At 34.7% G+C, this 17,436-nt stretch overlaps 1 protein-coding gene and 1 long non-coding RNA gene across 3 annotated transcripts in view; one reads left to right on the top strand and one right to left on the bottom strand.

The window, feature by feature from the left end:
* The window catches only part of RFX3 (regulatory factor X3), a 124,765-nt gene that overhangs the window by 23,976 nt on the left and 83,353 nt on the right, over nucleotides 1-17,436 (top strand). The window lies entirely within an intron of this gene.
* LOC135290984 (uncharacterized) lies at nucleotides 3,122-10,280 on the bottom strand. Its single transcript, XR_010353832.1, has 3 exons — nucleotides 10,123-10,280; nucleotides 9,746-9,857; nucleotides 3,122-9,564 (listed from the first exon to the last, which is right to left on the bottom strand). It is a non-coding gene; the product is annotated as an uncharacterized LOC135290984 (long non-coding RNA).

The following is a 17,436-nucleotide window of genomic DNA, read 5'->3' as shown; positions in this document are numbered from 1 at the left end:
AATAGGACAGAAATATAGCTTCATTCCCTTATTTTTTGGAAATATATTTGAGCTGCAAGTCTGGATTTTGAAGTGAGACAAGAGTGAAGTGAGGCGATTATGATGAAAACGCAGCTCTTCATTTTCTCTTTCCAAGTGCTTTCTGATGGAAGGTTGTCCTGACTTGCTCTGGCTTTCTCCAACTTTGAAACTCCTTTCTAGTGTAAGGAGCACAGTCCTGAGAGGGTATTGCATAGTAGTGAGCAAGTAAATGTATAGAGATTTTAGTATGCTGGGTCTGTAGTGGTGTGAAGATGAGATAGGCTTAGGGTTTTGCAAACCTCAGGCTAGTTCACAGAATTTAGGTTTTGTGTCCAAAGTACCTTTTGCTAGCAAACTTATGTCATGCTGCGGAAAGGTTTATTTGCAGCGAACTCAGAATTAGAGATGGTCCTACAAAGCAATAGTGTAATTTAGCATGTAAGTAATGATTCTGTCTTATGAAAAAGACCTTCCAGTATTTTAAAAGTTGTGAGTTTACACTGATTCAGTTGTATCTGTTTGGTGTAGTGGTTTTTTACTGTTGTTTTTGAGGTCATTCAGATGGTCAGTTGTCAAACACTATAACCTTATGAACTTGGTCTAGGATATCCAGATTTTATGTTACTATTTTATATCCATACTTCCTGTGGAGGCATATTTAAATTTCAGATATTAACATTTTCTGCCATGATCTTGATATGGGCCACTGAATCAATTTTTCTATCCTTAATAGGGCTTGAAGGTCTTCAGTATTTTCACTCCTTGGCCTACTTTAGTATTTATTTCTCCTTATTGAATTCTGAAGAAACTGACATTTCTTGAATTCAGGGAAGAGCTGGACACAAGATCATGATATCAATGCAGTGACCAACATTCGTGGCCTGATGAAGATGGATTCTTCATGCAGTCTCAAATCACCAGTTAAAAGTTTGTTTGTCAGAAACATATTTCAGGCAACTGAGATGAAGAGAATTTTTAGGATTACTTTCCATGTGAAAGATTGCCATATAAGGGCACCCACTGCTTGATTTCAGGATGGAATACTAGATTATTTGGCTAAGACTTGTAACAACTTAGTGCTTTAAATCTCAGAAGCTTTTAATGGCTTGTGTTCTCAACACAGATGTAAGTTTGAGATACTCACAATTCTTGTGTCAGCACAGTTGTATTTTCTGTTGCATGCTATGATCCAAGGATGGAGCTGTGCTCTTCAGGCACAGCTGAATTTCTTGAAAGCTCAACATCAACAGACTGACCATCTGTAGCCTATTGAAAAAAGGGTTAAACTGGAGCCAGTAGTTTATTTTTTTTCCCCCTGTACTTAAAAATAATGAGTATTTTGAAAAACTATGAGCATTTTCTTCCCATATTTTATAAAATGGGAAAAGATACAGTGTCCAAGTCAGAAAAACAGGTGTATCTGGCTGATAGGAAAACAGAAGTTATGTTTTTGTCATCTGTGATAAAGAAAGCTGTGTATATGTGTGTTATTTTTGATCAGAAATGCTTTAGTACTTGTCCCAGTGTTTGCAGTATAAGAATGGGAAAGTAACAGGTTTTGGCCATTAAAAACGGCTTGAAGATGTAATTGTGTGTTAATAGTGGGAATTGAGATGTTGATTCATAATGTGTTACGTCCTCTAATGAAATTACATGTGTCATCTCCATAAAACAAACTGCATGGTCACAAGTTCAACTTTGTTTTATAGCTATGCTTCTGACCTTCCATTGATCTGTTCTCTTTGACTAATATTTAAATTTCATTTTTAAAAATAAGTTCATTTCACATGAAGTACTCTTGTCTTCCACAGACTGATACAAAAGCATTTTATGTGCTCTAGTTACAGGATTTAACTTGTTCCTATGGAAATGGTTAAGTTTACCGTAATGGCTCCAGAATAATTTTTGCTTTCTTGTTTCCTTCTTATATATATTTTTGACTGTATTTAGACTATTGTTGCATAGTTATGTAGTTCCTAGCTAGCTCCTAGCTAGCTCTATCCTGATAGGCAGAAAGACAAAACACATTCCAGAAACTCCAAGCCCCAAGGGCCCAAGGCCCCCGTCTTGGCTTCTCTTTGGGAGCCAAGGTTCAAACCAGCTCTTGGAGACACATTTTCATAAATAAAGTTTAGCTCCTATCTAAGATGGGGGGGAAATTCAGGAAAGGGTAGAACCAGGGGGAATTACCTCATCACTTGTGCTTCTAATTAGGGATTCTTTTAAATTATGCTAATTTGCTAAACTTATAAAACTGTATTCACCCTGTGCAGGATGGGTATTTTTACATACCTGCCTCTTGCAGGTCTCCAGTAATGACCAGCCTTATATTACATCCTGTATTAATATTGTCTTGAAAATATATTGCTCATTTCTAGATCTTTACGGCATCAATAAAACCAAAGGAACAGGAGATGCTTAAGGTACTCAGTGCAGTATGATGTGTAGTTTGCTGTTGGTTTGGTTGATTGTTTGGGGTTTCATACTTGGTTGTTTGGGGTTTTCTTCCTTGAAGAGTGAAAGAATGTGGAAGATACTTTCATAGGAATAAGAATCATCTAGCCAGACATTTTATTTTAATCCAGGTGGTTCAGCTTGTCAAATGGAGTTACTTGTATTAGGGCAAAGGGTAAAACTGGTGGTTTTCGCATCACTTGCTGGTATGTAATTTCTGTATTGAGCATATTGTCTCAAATAATCTGCTAGCCATCCTTCACAGTGTATTATCTTTTCTTTTTTTACAGCAAACATACAGATTACCTATTATAACCACAGTTGTCTTAGAGAAATCTAAAAGAAAAGCGGTCATGAAAAAAATACTCTTTTAACCTACTTCTACAAGAATCTTCTGGCCAAAAGGGAGAGAAATGCCAGTCCTGTGAAGCTCTCTAGGGCTTCACAGACCTGTAGCTGCAGACTGCAGGCTGGGAACATAGTGGCTGAGACTACAGGTTGGATGAGACCCCCAGGTCCATGGCTGTCAGGTAGCTGAACATGTGCAAGCAGTGTGCCTTGCTGTAAGGAAGTTCAAAAATGTCTCTTGGGCTATATGGACACAGGTATAGGCAGGAAATTGAGAGAAATGTTTATCCATGTCTCTTCTGTATTTATTATACAATATTTACATGCATTTCTGCTTTTACTGTCACTCTTCTGCAGTTGTAGGAATTATGTTGGTTGGAGTAAGTTCAGCAAAGGGCCACTAAGATGGTCGGGAGCTAGAGTGCACATCTGTGAATAGGCACTGAAAGACATGGAATTGTTCAGTCTAGAGAAGAGAGAGTTACAGGGATCCCAACAGCAGCCTTCCCTGGAAGTGCACTTCCTGTGGAAGTGTGTGGTGAAAGGATAGGAGACAATCACAAGAGGTTTAGATTAGACACAAGGAGACCCTTTTTCCCCATGAGGACAGCCCAACAATGCACTTTGGACCAGGTGAGGTTTTGCCATTTCCATCTTGGGAGATTATCAGCCTCTGACTGGATAAAGTCCTGGGTTGCTAGTCTAATGCCAAATCTGAACCTGCTTTGGGAGGGAAGTTGGGCTTGGCAGCTCCTGATATCCATGGCAGCCCAAGCTATACTATAATTTTACTTGGGATTTTTGCTCTACAGCTGAAGTTCCTGGACATGATCTAGTTTGCCTTCTAGTCTTGTTGGCCAGTTCAGTTTCCTAGGGCTGCATTTAAAACCTCACATGTAGAAGTGGAGGGATAGGGCTAGAGTCACAACATAGTCCTCTTGACATATATTATAAAAACCTGGATTGGGTGCCCAGGAGATGATCTCCCTAACAACACAACTCTTGGGTTCCTTTTTTCTTCAGTGTATTACATTTCTGTTATTTTCGTCCAACACTTCATTCTATGGATTTTGCAAACTTAGGTCTGGACACAGACTAATATTTATTTCCTCTCATTTATCCTTCAGAGTTTTCACTGGAGTTCTGCAGAGGCAAAAAAAAATAAAAGCAGTAGCAGGAAACCAAATTTTTTTATGTCTCTTAAGGAAAAGACAATGATGAGCAAAGAGTTTTATGAACGAAGGAGGGACCTTGCTTGAATACCTGGCAAAACCAAACCCCAGTTGCTGATTTCTGTGGACATTTATTTGTGTGTATTTATCAAAGTCTTAATTTTCAGTTTTTAGTTCTTTTGTTGGAGCAAGAGAGAAGAATAAACTAAAAGAGAAAGAACTGCAAATGACATTTTTATTGGAAATTATTCAGAATTTTAAAATAAATTGGATAATTTCCTTTCTTTGCTGAAACAAGTTCAGGGGTGTTGATGAAGCATTCTATATTTGGCTTACTGCCTGGTGATTTGTGAGTGATGTTCAATGTACATAACAGCCAGCAATCTGAAGAGGGTATCAATCTTTTTTGTAATGAGGGTATCTAAAATATTTTCCTGTAACTTGACTATACCTCTGTTCACTTTGATAAGAACTGGACTGTGTCCAAAAAAAAGGGATTTCAGAAGCAAGCGCGATCATTTTTGAGTACATGTAAAGAGATGTTTGTTTTTAAAAAAATGTTTGCTTTATCATATAGCTACAGATATAAAATTAATAGCAATGATAAAGATCAAGAGCAAGGATCTAAGGAAGTATGTATTGCAGTAACTATTATAGGTGAAGTCAGAAAAAATAGGTTGATAATCAATGCTTCTGTTGACTGAAGCACTGGGGGTTTTTTGGTTGTTTTGGCTGGAGTTTATTATGATGGGACATTCAGATCCATAGCAAAATTAATGTACTTTGATTTCTTTTGCTCTTATTTAGCACTGCTTGAGGGATAAGTAAAAACATATGTATGCATTACTAATTATGATAAATGTAGTCTTCATAATTATGGCAGTATTAGAAAGTAATCCCTTTTTTTAAATGGAGATGTTTCATATGAGCTAATAAGCTGAGTTGAATGGAATGATTAAGGCCTGGATAAGCAAGATACATTACTTATGATGTGGTTTTATTTTATCAATAAGTTGTTAAATTTATCTCGTCAAATTTGAGAATTTAAGTTAAAGAGGGGTGTAGGATTTCTGTAAAGTGTTTCCAGTGAATTTTTTCCAAGGAAAAAATAATTTTTCTGATTGAGTAAAGTACGTGAATGCACAGTGAGACTCAGAGTGCCCTAAATGATCTAATACTATGACATAGTCAGTACCTGTTTCAAGTACCTCTATTCTATTGTGCTAGTATTTTAGAATGTTCCTGTCAAGTCCTGCCTGACTTTTCAAAGTCAGTGATTAAAATGAATATCAAGAAAGTCAAGTAGTAGAAATCCTGGTGGGCAAGACAAGAAGCTGCAATGAGGAAAACAAGTGAAATAAAGATATCTCAAAATTTATATAATTAGTGTTCAGTGTTGTTGTTGTACGTGTCGTAGTTTAGGTTTCTGTATTTCCAGATTATAAAGAGATAGGTAATGATATCTGTTTGATATTATTTTTACCGTTACTTGGCAATTATGGAAGAACAATGAAATGGTATGTTATATAGTCATATGTCTTTATCTTAGGACTTAGAAATCAAATTCAGTTTCTGCTGTTCATGACATAAATCCTGTATGTTGTGGCTGAATGTTCTTTATATTTGATTTTTTTTTTATTCTCTGTAGGTGCAGTAGGCTGGAGCCAAATTAAAAAAAGTTACCAGATAATTACAAAAATCAGTTACCATTACCTTTTCTCAAACCATCTTTTGGAATGTAATATTACTTCCTGAGCATCAAGCATTTTGTCAGATTATATGAAAATTTCCATTAGGAATGTTTTGTAACATTAGAAGCCAGAAAACTAATAAACAAACAAATATGCTTTGGATCCAATTGTGCAATTCTTAATATTCAATTTGTATTATAAGTACATTTATTGTGAAAATAGAGATTAGTTAAATACTCAGTGTTGTATAGTAGCAGTCATCATCATTGTCATTGATTAATGACATCCTTCCCTCTTTTTAAAATAATTAATGAATTTTCCTTAAATTTTTACTTTTTTATTATATTTTATTTTCATTTCTGTATGCTGGTATGCCTTTCATTATTCTTTACTTCACTTGAGTTTTACATTGTACCTAATTTTTTTTAACTCAGGTTTTTGATTTCAGGGCAAAAAAGGCATGCTAGATAAACCTAGCTAATAAGAATCCTTATACATGTTTTCATTCTACAGTTTGATGTTTTCAAATGCTTTCTTCAGTCAATCTTAGCTAAGAGCTTAGCGAACTGTTTCTTTGAAAGAAAAGTAGTGGTGAGTAAAAAGGATTTAATAATTTTAGGATATTGTTTATAAATAAATGCCTGTAGGCTGAAAGTATAAGTTGAAATGGTTTGTTCTAAGTCACACATGGAATAAAAATAAAAGATTGGTATCTATCCAGGAAATACAAGCTGTGGTTTGTTAAATCACTATCTTTTCAGGTGCTCAGTACTTTTATGTTGGAAAAGCAGAACAGAATGTGCTGTGGAACTGTGTGTCTTTTACAGTGAGGTCAACAAAAAGCCATGTGGGAAGGTTTATGTATGTTTGGCTTACAGAATTTTTTTTGTTTGATTTGTATGTGTTTTAAATGTTAAAATAGATTTCATTTCATGTGACATCAAAATCAACACCGGTAGTAACAGTGTCTTGTGAATAAATATCTGCTTGTGAAAGCTAATGTGTTGGCAAAGTTCACACCGGAAGGCAAACAAAGTTATAATTAATATCTTAAATAATGTTGTCAAATGTGATAGTAAATTTCAAGCATGTTTGATAAAATATTATTTTGTAGTGAGAGGTTTTTTTGTTGTTGCTTTCAATATAATGCATTTCTTTCCCGTAGCATTGCTGCTGCTGAATTTGCTCTTAAATTGAGTATAAATTTCTTAAATAATAAAAGAAAGAACATGGTAAACATAGTGGAATATTAGTTGCCTTGTTACAGTTACAATACTTTAAATACATGGTTACAAAGCTAAGTAGATTTCTAAAGAGATATTTAAATTTCAGATGGTAGGGCAGGGTAAAGGATATCTTTAGGACATAAAGCAGGATTCTATAACGAGACAGCCTTCTTTAAATGGGTTTCTAAATTTCTAAGTTTGTAAATCTTCCTTTCTCTCTCTTGCTTTCAAATAAAGTATATGCCAGTCTTGAGGGTTTTTTTATGTCAGCATTTTTTCCTTCTTTTGCATTTATAATGTATTTCATTTTTTGCTGCTTTTATTATATCATCATTGGTGACAGTAATATCTGCTTACATATATTTTCCAATTCCAATTATTTTTTCAGTACTTTTGTGGCACTCACCTTTAGTTATTAAGCTCTGTGGTTCAGTATCCACAGTTTTGCTGCTTGGTTTTCTTCCCCTTTTGTTGTTGGATGCCTGGCTTGGATGTGGTTTAATATTTAACAGTTTACCTGAGGTAGTGGGGTGTGACTAGTCTGGTAAGCATCACGCTGTGCTGACATGGTTGTAGGGATTGCCTAAGGTGCCAAGATTGGCTTTCAGGGACTTGATTTTTTATTTACGAACAGCCACTTTGCTTTTATGTTTGCTAATCTCTAGCTTTCTCTCCGAGTGCTTTAGCCTGCTTCATGGCAATGTATACAGAATTGATACTTAAAAATATATTTGGAAAAACATTCTTTTAGTCAGTTTGATATAATTGGAAATAACTTGAATTGAAAAATTCAGAATCTGTTCTTTTAATGGCTGCATAAAAATAGGTAAATCTCCAGACCCTGTTACCCTGTTAACCCCAGTTACTGAGGAGTGGAATGCTTGAAGAATATCTTAAAATAAGATCTTGAGTCATTTGGGGGTTTTGGTGGAGGTGGTATATTTGTTGTTGTTGTTTCAGGAAACTCAGAGGAGCAGTTGTATGGACCATGTATTTGGTTTGGACTAACTGTGGTGGTAATGAATTCTATCCTAAGAATAGGATTCTAGAATTATGGGAGAAACATTACCTTCATAAGTAATCTTACTAATGTGGAATTGTCTCCTAGAGCCAAGGGAATGTTCAGCTTGTACAACTTATTTGAATGGCCAGTTTACAAGTAAATTATCTTCTGTAATAAAGGATGAAGGAAGCTTAGGCTCGTCCTTAAGCTAATTATAGTGAGACCTGGTCAAGTATCTTTTACTAAACTGTCAGTGAAGACAACCAGAGTGTCTCACCAAACTGAAGGCATCAAGGCATGTTTGTGTAAAAAAACCACTGATGTCTACAAATTTCATTTCCTTCACTAACATTAAAGTAAATATACTTACAGAAGAACATTTAAGGAAAAATGGTGGATGGAGGTAGCTTTGGATCTGTTCTCTTTGTCAAAGTCCTCCTTTTCTCTAATAAATTCTTGGGCAACACAGAAGTACGTTACAAGCTCTAACAAAAATGTTGACTGCAGAACTTAATTCAGATAATCAGTACCTACTTTTTAATTATAAACCTTAGGTAGTTTTACAGCATGACATGCTTCTATTACTCCTCTAGCTGTATCTAGTTGTTGGTGTTGTCCAAGCAGCCTGTCATCTTTGAGGTCATGATAGGTCTAGGGTAACATATGATAGGTCTAGGGTAACATATTACAGTGATTCTTTTCTTACAAAATTGTAAAACATAAACTGGCAATGGTGGTTATACACAGCAATTCTTTAGATTTATGGATTTGGCTAGAATGTGTTTCATTCTGGCATTTTGTTGTAGACTCTACTAGATTTGTGGCTGTCAACTGTTCCAAGCTAGATCCCTCAAGTACAGGGGCTAATGCAGGTTTTTTTTTATTTATTTGAGTGTTACCCTGACACGGGTGAAAAGTTCGGTTTTGCCTTTGAAACAGATTTAGCAAACTTTAAAATTCTGAAAAAGTAACAAAGTTGTAGTTGGAAGAGTTTGAATTCATGAATGCATTCTGCTGATATTTGTTGTTTTACCCTCAATCATCTGAGATTTTTTTCTTCAGAACACTCTTCACATTTGTTATTGTTTTCATGGTTCCCCTAAAAAACATCAGCCACTGAGTAGTACAAAGCATTTTGGAAAGGATAAACCCTAGCATTTCCTTATATTGCTATTGGAATCCATTTGTGGCACTGTCTTTTACATCTGTTGTCTAGATAACTGATCTTAATATTTCCAATAACTACTAGGACAGTGCATTAATTTCTTCAATTTGTACTCTTAAGAAAATAAATTTGGTGGTTTTTTTTTTGTTGTTGTTGTTGTTGGATTTTTTTTGGTTGGGTTTTTTTTGTGGTTTTTTTTTTTTTTCTGATATGCCTGTCTGTCTTATTCAAAAGATGATTAGAAGTTTCAGAAAAACATACTAGCAAAATAATTAGTTTGAAAAGGTAAGAAACAATAGGTGCTACCATTGAAGAAGAGGCATTTGCAACTTTTCACTCCCAGCATTCTGGATAGTCAGGCAGCAAATACTCACAGTTCATCTTAGAGTGCTGTATGGACCCATTTAAAGGACCAAGCTGGAGGAAATGCTGCTTTCTTAATTCTGGTGCCATGGAAGAACTTGTTCTTTGATGCAGACTGGAACTGCCTCAGATTATTAGAAAGAAAAGCCATAATAATCAGCTCTTTTGCTTGTCATTTCTTAGCCATTCTTCAGTAGATTTACAAAAATATTGCTGAAAGAAATTAATCTATAAAGATGTACATAGATATCTAATATGTAGAATGTGTAAAGGTGACAAAGACACACAAAACTAGAACTCACTTGAAATCTGCTTAGAGGGTTGTTGAACATCTTTTGATATAGATTATAAATAAGAAATATTCTGACATTTCAGAGTTAGTTCTTTTTTTCCTCAAATTTCCACTTCTGTTATCTAGAGTATGAAAATTGTATGAAAATGTATTGTTCTGTCAAAAGTTTATTATAAAATATCTTTGCAGAGTATGTTTAGCAACTCCATTATACTAGCTGGTTGGTATGTGAGGTTAGACTTTAATGGGTTTTGGAGTTAATAGATTTTAGCTTTGCTAATTTAAATGATGGGTTAGAGGAAATACGGCTGTCTGCTTTGTTGTATTGTGCAGTATAGGCCAGATATATTGCTTCTGTGGAATTTTTTGGAGTTTGTGTTTGTATACCATATTCAATTCTTCCCTTGTAACTTTTTTAATGGTATGCCTGGAATTAGGGTTGCCTAAGAAGAGTGTTAATCTATTTAAATAAACTGGTTAGAGCCATAGGAGAGGGCCTGTGGTGTTTTCAAGGCTTCTCAGCCTGAAAGTGCCGCATAACCCTTTTAGGTTGCATAGCAACGGGCTCCTAGCAACAATAATAGATTGAATTTCCAATAGTGACTAGGCCGGATGTAATAATAAAGCAAGAGTACAAACAGTTGTCATGGTTTTCTTTTCACAGTAAACTAGTGTTAAATTTAGGGAGATTCTGTTTCTCAAAGTGGTGAACCTCTTTGCAAAATGAAAGTAGTTTTGAAAATTGAGGTACCAAGACCCAGACAAGGTGCTTAAAATGAGAGACTTTGATGTCTAGTAGTTTGGAACATTGGAGAAAACAAAGAAACGTTGAATTAGTTGTTAACAAAAAAGAGTATTTAGTAACTAGTTTACATTGCTTTTAAATCCCAACTTCTTTTATTAATTGACCTGTACTGGATCTTCACAAAAACCCCTAGCTGTACTGATATACGTATTGTTTAGAAAAGTTAGGAAATACCTTGTCAGTATACTGTTAAAAGGTAATGAATAAAACTGATTAACAGATTTGTTTCATGGCACTAATCTGTCAGTATTTCAGGGCTTGTTATATGTGAAAGGCAGAAATTTATGGATAAGCAAGTGACTTGGAATGAGACAGAAATAATCTTGTTAAATAGTAATAGTTGCAATTCTAGATGATTACCTTTCAGTTTTAATGTTTTGACCTGGCTAACAGTTGAAAATTGTAACACTGGTTCCTAAATAAATATGTAGATTAACACTAGGGTAACACCTCTTTTCAGTTCCTGTATCTGGTTTTGGTGTTGAAGTGTCACTGTAGTAAAGGCCAGTTACCTTAACAAAAAGGACAAATTAGTTATTTGTAATATGCTGTATTCCATTAATATGGCATTCTTTGTTTTCTGAATAGATGAAAAATGCTCTAAGAGTATAAAACATTCATCTTCAGTTACTGATAACAGGGCCAACTCTGAGGGCTGTACAGGATTGAAGAAAAAATAGAAAATTAGACATTTGGAAGTTAGAGACTTGAGATACTTCACTGGATTTTAATGTTTCATTGTGTTCAGATGTTTATCAGTAGTGTTTTATCTCAGGAATTTTTAAAACTGAATTCTGAAAAAAGCCTTTTATTTTTAGTGGACCTTTTAGGTCTGACTATAGATAGTATTCTCCGTTTTAGTTAATCTCAGCATTTTGATAGAATTATAGAATGTTAAGGGATTTGAAGGGACCTTAATGACTGTCTTGTTCCAACTCCCCTGCCAGGAGGCAGGGACCTCCCACTAGACCAGGTTGCTTAAGGCCTTATTCAGCCTGGCCTTGAACATTGCCACGGTTGGGGCATCCACAACTTCTGTGGGCAACCTGTTCCAGTGTCTCATCAACCTCACAGTAAAGAATTTCTTACTGAGTTTTTCCTCATTTGACACTAGAATTTGCATGGTGAAGGGTATTAGCATGGTGTCAGAGACATATTTTGGATATAATAAATGAAACAAGATGCTTTTATGTGATTGTATTCAAAAATTGAGTTCTTTGAATTGTGAGTTAAGCAGTAGTCTGAACAACATTCTGAATCTGTATTATGTTTGTAATTTGGACTATCCACCCATTTAAACTCTTGAATTTTAAAGCTTAAAAAATTATTTAGGAGTATAATCTAATCTGAGTCTGACATCTGAGCAAAAGCATTTGACTATCATTTGTGGATTGCTAAATAATTTTGTGCTCTACAGAGGTATTTATGTGGTAACATAACTACTGCCACAGCTGGAGAGCTAGGAGAGTTTGAAGGGTTTAGCAGAATTAGAGGTTTGTAACTTAGAATAAAATTAAAATCTGGTAATGAAATCATAGCTAGGAGATAGAAAGAAGAAATTTAAAAAATACAGGAACATAACTTTTATAGCATTCATAGATTATGACTGTTAAAGGTATCTTTATTGAGAATTGTTTTGTATAGTACAGTTGTGATATTTTCAGACAAGTCTCAAGCATTTTAATCTTACATTGTAATGATAGTATCTAGTATTTATTATGGCAAATACCTATTCTTAAATCATGTACATTACAATCAGAATTCTTGTAAGAATTTACTTTCCAGAAGTGCAGTCATTAACTTTGTTCAGCTCCCTGTGCTCCTTCTCCTACATAGCTGTATTACTATATGTTGTATTAGTGCTTGCTTTTACTTTTGGACCAGAGATGTTGCTTAGAATAGACAGTTACTGATATTGTTCTTGTTGGGCAAACACAAATAACTGGATTTGCATGTTAAGGCTTCTACTTCATCCAGACCTGACCTATCAGGCTGCTTGCCTCAGAGTGTGAAAAGCCCAAAAATCCCTTTTTCATTCAGATCAAAAGAGCAGAGGTTAGATATTGGACTCTGTGCCAGATATTATAGTGATGAGCGTTTTTTGCTTCCTGTGCTTTTAGGGGAGTTCAAGAGAAACTTACATCTGGAAAGGATGCTTGGCATTTCTTTGAGCTTGCAATTTTTATGAAAGAGAAAAAAAAACTATTGAATATAATAACTAAAAACTGGGAGGACAGAAAACCGATTCTAGGGTCTTGTAGCATGTAATAATAGAAAATCTTGAGGAACAAAATGGAAGGTGAGCTAAAAACCAATTTTATTTATTTATTGTTAACTGTAAGGATATGTAATTCTAGGAAATTCATTCAAGCGTTTGGAAATGTAAAAAGAAAGGCTGGGAGGAAGTAGGTCTCTGAAGTTCAAAGGACAATAGAGAGCAAGAAGTTTGGAAAAAAATCTGTGTAGTCCATTGGGCTGTACATTTATCCTCCTACTGAATTACCCTGAAACGTAATGCATTGTGACGTGGCATGGCATTGAGCGTTTAATGCTATTTTGTTTTAATTAGTGCTGTTGATATGCAAATTTATTTTCAGAATTTTTCATGTAATGTAAACATTCTATTCTCATATTGACTTATTGTAAGAACAATTACACTACAGTTTAGTATAAGATGTCAAAACAATTATTTTTTTGTTTAACATCTATAAGTTGAAAACTATAGTTTGGAATAATTGACCAGATACCAATTCTGAAGCAAACACCTAATATGCTTTCTATTTATTTTTGTAGTGATGTCTTTCGTTTCTCAATACCCTAGCTATGACTAAAATAACAAATATAAGCAATAATGTTGGTTTATGTAGTGTTAATGAAATTCTGTGTAAAATTACAAGATGTTTAAAAATGTAGAATTTTTTTAATGGGAAAAGAAACAGGCTGAAATAGTGAATGCTTCCAAGCAAAAAGCTATATTAGCATTAAATGTAATTCTTGTGTGGAGGACTACAAGATCTAACTAACTTTTTGGACTTAACTGCTATTTATATGCTACTGGGGCACGTATTATATTCTTACATAAATTTACCCATGTACAATATTCACTCTTTGATCGTATACTGTTATTTATGCCACATTTATCTGCCAAGAAGAGTGAAGAATGTCAATGAGATGTTTTTCTGCTTAATTAAATACTTAACACCCAGCTTAATAGGTCTACATCACATAAACATAGCTGTTAATCAGATATAAGTACAGAATGCTGTTTGTGCATTGGACCTGAACTGGTGTGTTCAGCATCTCTCTTTTTGATACGCCCTTGAAGATTTTAAAGTTACTTGGTATTGGTAAAAAAGGTGTAGGAAGCTATTGTGCAGAATTTCTGGGAATCAGACCTGCTTTTATCTAGAGAGGACAAAGATGGACAAAAATAATCTTTGATGGTGACCTTTTGAAGAGAGAGAATGGAATTTTCATGTTATGAAATTTATGCCTGTATATATGAGAATTGTGTATTTTTATATTTCTGGAAAGTAATTCTTCAGAATGCTCATGGTTTTTTTGGTTTTTTTGTTTTTTTGGCAAGGGTTTCATTATTGGAAAATTCCAAGCTGCCTAAGATTTACAGATTTTCTTAGGTATTTTCCTATGTTTCTGACAATTGAGAATCTAAGATTTCTGTGGTATTCTGAGAAAAAAATATTATTTTGCCATTTGTCTTCCAAATGCATTTTATGTTGTAATAAATAGGAGAGCATCTAAATAGTATTGCTAAATATTACATACAACTTTACATTTATACTTTCATGTACTAGTTCTTTGTGTTTCATTTGTCTCATGTTTTTAATAGAATTTTTGACTGTTCTGGAAGTGCTGACTATGATCATACAATCTTAAATGTAGCCCTTGGGGCTTCCTATTTCATACCTTAGTTATTGATGAGGAAGCTATCATTAAGGACTTTTCTTTTAAGAAATTTACAGATATAGTGTGTGAATTGCTGCCTCTCATTATTTAATTTTTGAAGCATACTAGAATAAAAAGCCCAGTGTTTGAAACTTGGTAATTTCTAGGTCTTTCTAGAAGCACAGAAATTTTCTGTTACAGTCATTGAAGGTGCTGACCTATAAAGCAAATCTTATTTCAATTTTCTCTTACTTGATCATGGAATATAACTACCAAGCCAAAATGGTGAGTAGCATGAAGTTCTTCATGCCTTGAGATAATACGCCATTCAGTTTTTAAATGAATATGAGAATAGTGATGATACCATCTTACAGTCATTTACCTCATTGAAATAAAATATATTAAGCCTCTAATTATTAGATAAATAATACTGCAATTGCTTGAAATCTCAGTAGCTAGGCCTGTTTTTTCCTTTTCTGTACTGTAGAAGACAGTATCTTTTGAACTTGAGGGTGTTTTGACATAACAAATGTGACATGAAAATCAGTGTAGTTCCTTTGAATAATTATTTGGTGTGGCAGTGCTCATATAAAAGTGGCAAATGTAGGATCTATCTGGTGTTGTTATTTCAAAATAATACTAATTTATAAGTGCAGTAATGCTCACTGTAAAAACATAGTGTTATCAGTTCAGACATACATCAGTTCTTTTAAAAGGTTTCAGTTCCTTAATGCGTTTGACTAGGTAATTTTATCAAAATTTATTAACATGCCAATTGTGTCATGTATTTGAGTTTGGGAGAAGCGGGGAAGGGGATATTCCCAAACGAATTCTAGTACTGTTCAGCTTTCTTTGATATTGTTGTTTTTAATATCTGAAATAAAACCATTGTAGTGTTGAAAAAATATCTTTTACCAGATAATGATGCCTTAAATGTGGAGAGTTTGACTCCTGGCTTGTACTGTTAGTCACTTCTGACTGCACACTACACTTCTTTCTTGCACTTCTCACTGCCATTCTGTATTTCTTCTTAAGTATGTGAGACAGATGGGTAATGAGAAAATCAAGTAGTTTAATTTTGAGATGAATCAACAAAATATCAAACTATAGCTGTATGACTAAAACCATTGACTGTGATGTCACAGTCTTGCATACCCTGCAGTGAGTTTGGTTACAAGGGAGCAGCTGATCACTGTGAAAAATAAGTTGCTGTCAATACTCTCTCTGGGAATTATTTTCATAAATTATTTTCATAAAAATGAAAATGTGTGGAAGGGAGAATAGGGAATTGAAATATCCAGATAGAAATTGAAAATGAGTTCTCTAGATGCAATTTGGGGCAGATTTGGTAGAAAAGGACAATGGTAAAAGGCAAGTACCAAGGTACTTCACCTTGGTCTTTATTGGTAAGATCTGCCTTCAGGTGTTGCAGGTACCAGTAGAAAACTTGTGCATCATGGAAGGTTTTCCCTCTGTGGAGGAATGTCAGGTTAGGATGATTTAAACAAACAGGACATATAAATTTCCATTGGTTCAGGGAAAATGCACACAGGAATGCTGAGGGAGCTCACCGATGCTACCAGGAGATCGCTCTTGATTGTTTGAAAGGTCATGGTGGTCAGGGGATGTTCTAGATGTGGGGCTGGGGATATGTGTTTTCACTACATTTTTGATCCATGCTTCTGTCTGCAGACAATTACCACAGAAATACAGTTGTTTTATGTATACTCTTACTAAAAGTAACTGCACATTCTTCCACATGTATTAGTCCATTTTATTAAACCTTTTTTTGTTTTTCAAATTAATAGATCTCTATGTAGTGTTCACTTTTGCTTAGGATTATATTTTCTTTCTTGGTGGAATACTGACTAAAAACCGATACTAGCACTAGATAATTGAGCTACTCAGCTACCACTTTTAGAAAATTTATTCTGAATGCAACATGATATGATTTAGTTAAAATGCTTTCAATGCTGTTTTGCTATCTGGTTTATTAAAGATTGCCGCTCCTCCCGGCTAGCTGATGACAGGAGGGGGGGCGGCAGATCCCCCCTCGAGCCCCGTTGAGTCCCAGTTACCAGTGTTGGCACAGCATAAAACACAGGGCAGCACACGGGTCCCAGGGTAACTTTATTTGATGGTAAAACTTCCCCTCTTCTTCATCCCAGGACCCCAAACTGGGGGCGGACAGTAGTTTATACACAGGAGCAGATCCCAACGGGAGGATAGATACAATCTTTAACAAATCAGGTGAATTGGGAGTAAAAAACAAGATGGGAAGTACAATGTAAAAACCAACGAAGAATGCCGAGGGAGGAGAACAGTTTCAGTGAACTAATAAAGTCTGGAGAAATACAGAACTGACAGGGAAGTTTCTTGAAAGAAGGAAGGTTCAAAAAGAAACTGGCATCTAATAGCACAAAAAGTGATTAAACTTCTAGGAAAAGGGCAGGAGCAAAAAGGAAACAGCATAAGGAAACTACAAAATTACAAATCAAACAATAAACCTACTAACAAAACAAAAAGACACCACAACAAAAGATGCTTTAGGATAGTATGGCCACTACTAGTAGAAGACTGATGTAAGGAAGTAATTAAAGAATATAATTGTTCATGTTGAGTTGGATTTCATTAATTTAGTCAGTTAAATACCTTAATTAAAAAAACTATCGAGCTAAATCTGAACTAAATGCCAGACCGTAGTGATAGTCTAGATCCTAAAGTAAGTTGCATAGAACTATTCCTTGTTTTTCATATATGCTGGTCTGGTTAAAAAGATGCCATGTCAACATTCCCATGGCTTTGTCACTGCATAACTTACTATGTGACCTACTGTTTGGCAATGAGCTTATTCCTTGTTTTTTGCTTTTAAATGGGAAATCTAATTTTTGCAAATTACACAATTGCTGTCATTGTCTATTGTTCATCTGGGAGTATTTGAATTAATATGATTAGGTATTTGGGAATTGATTTATGGTCATAAACATTAA

This window comes from Passer domesticus, chromosome Z (assembly GCF_036417665.1).
Source record: "Passer domesticus isolate bPasDom1 chromosome Z, bPasDom1.hap1, whole genome shotgun sequence".
Taxonomy (NCBI): Eukaryota; Metazoa; Chordata; class Aves; order Passeriformes; family Passeridae; genus Passer; species Passer domesticus.
The sequence above is the reverse complement of the archived record's forward strand: the minus strand, read 5'-3'. Positions and strand labels throughout refer to the sequence as shown.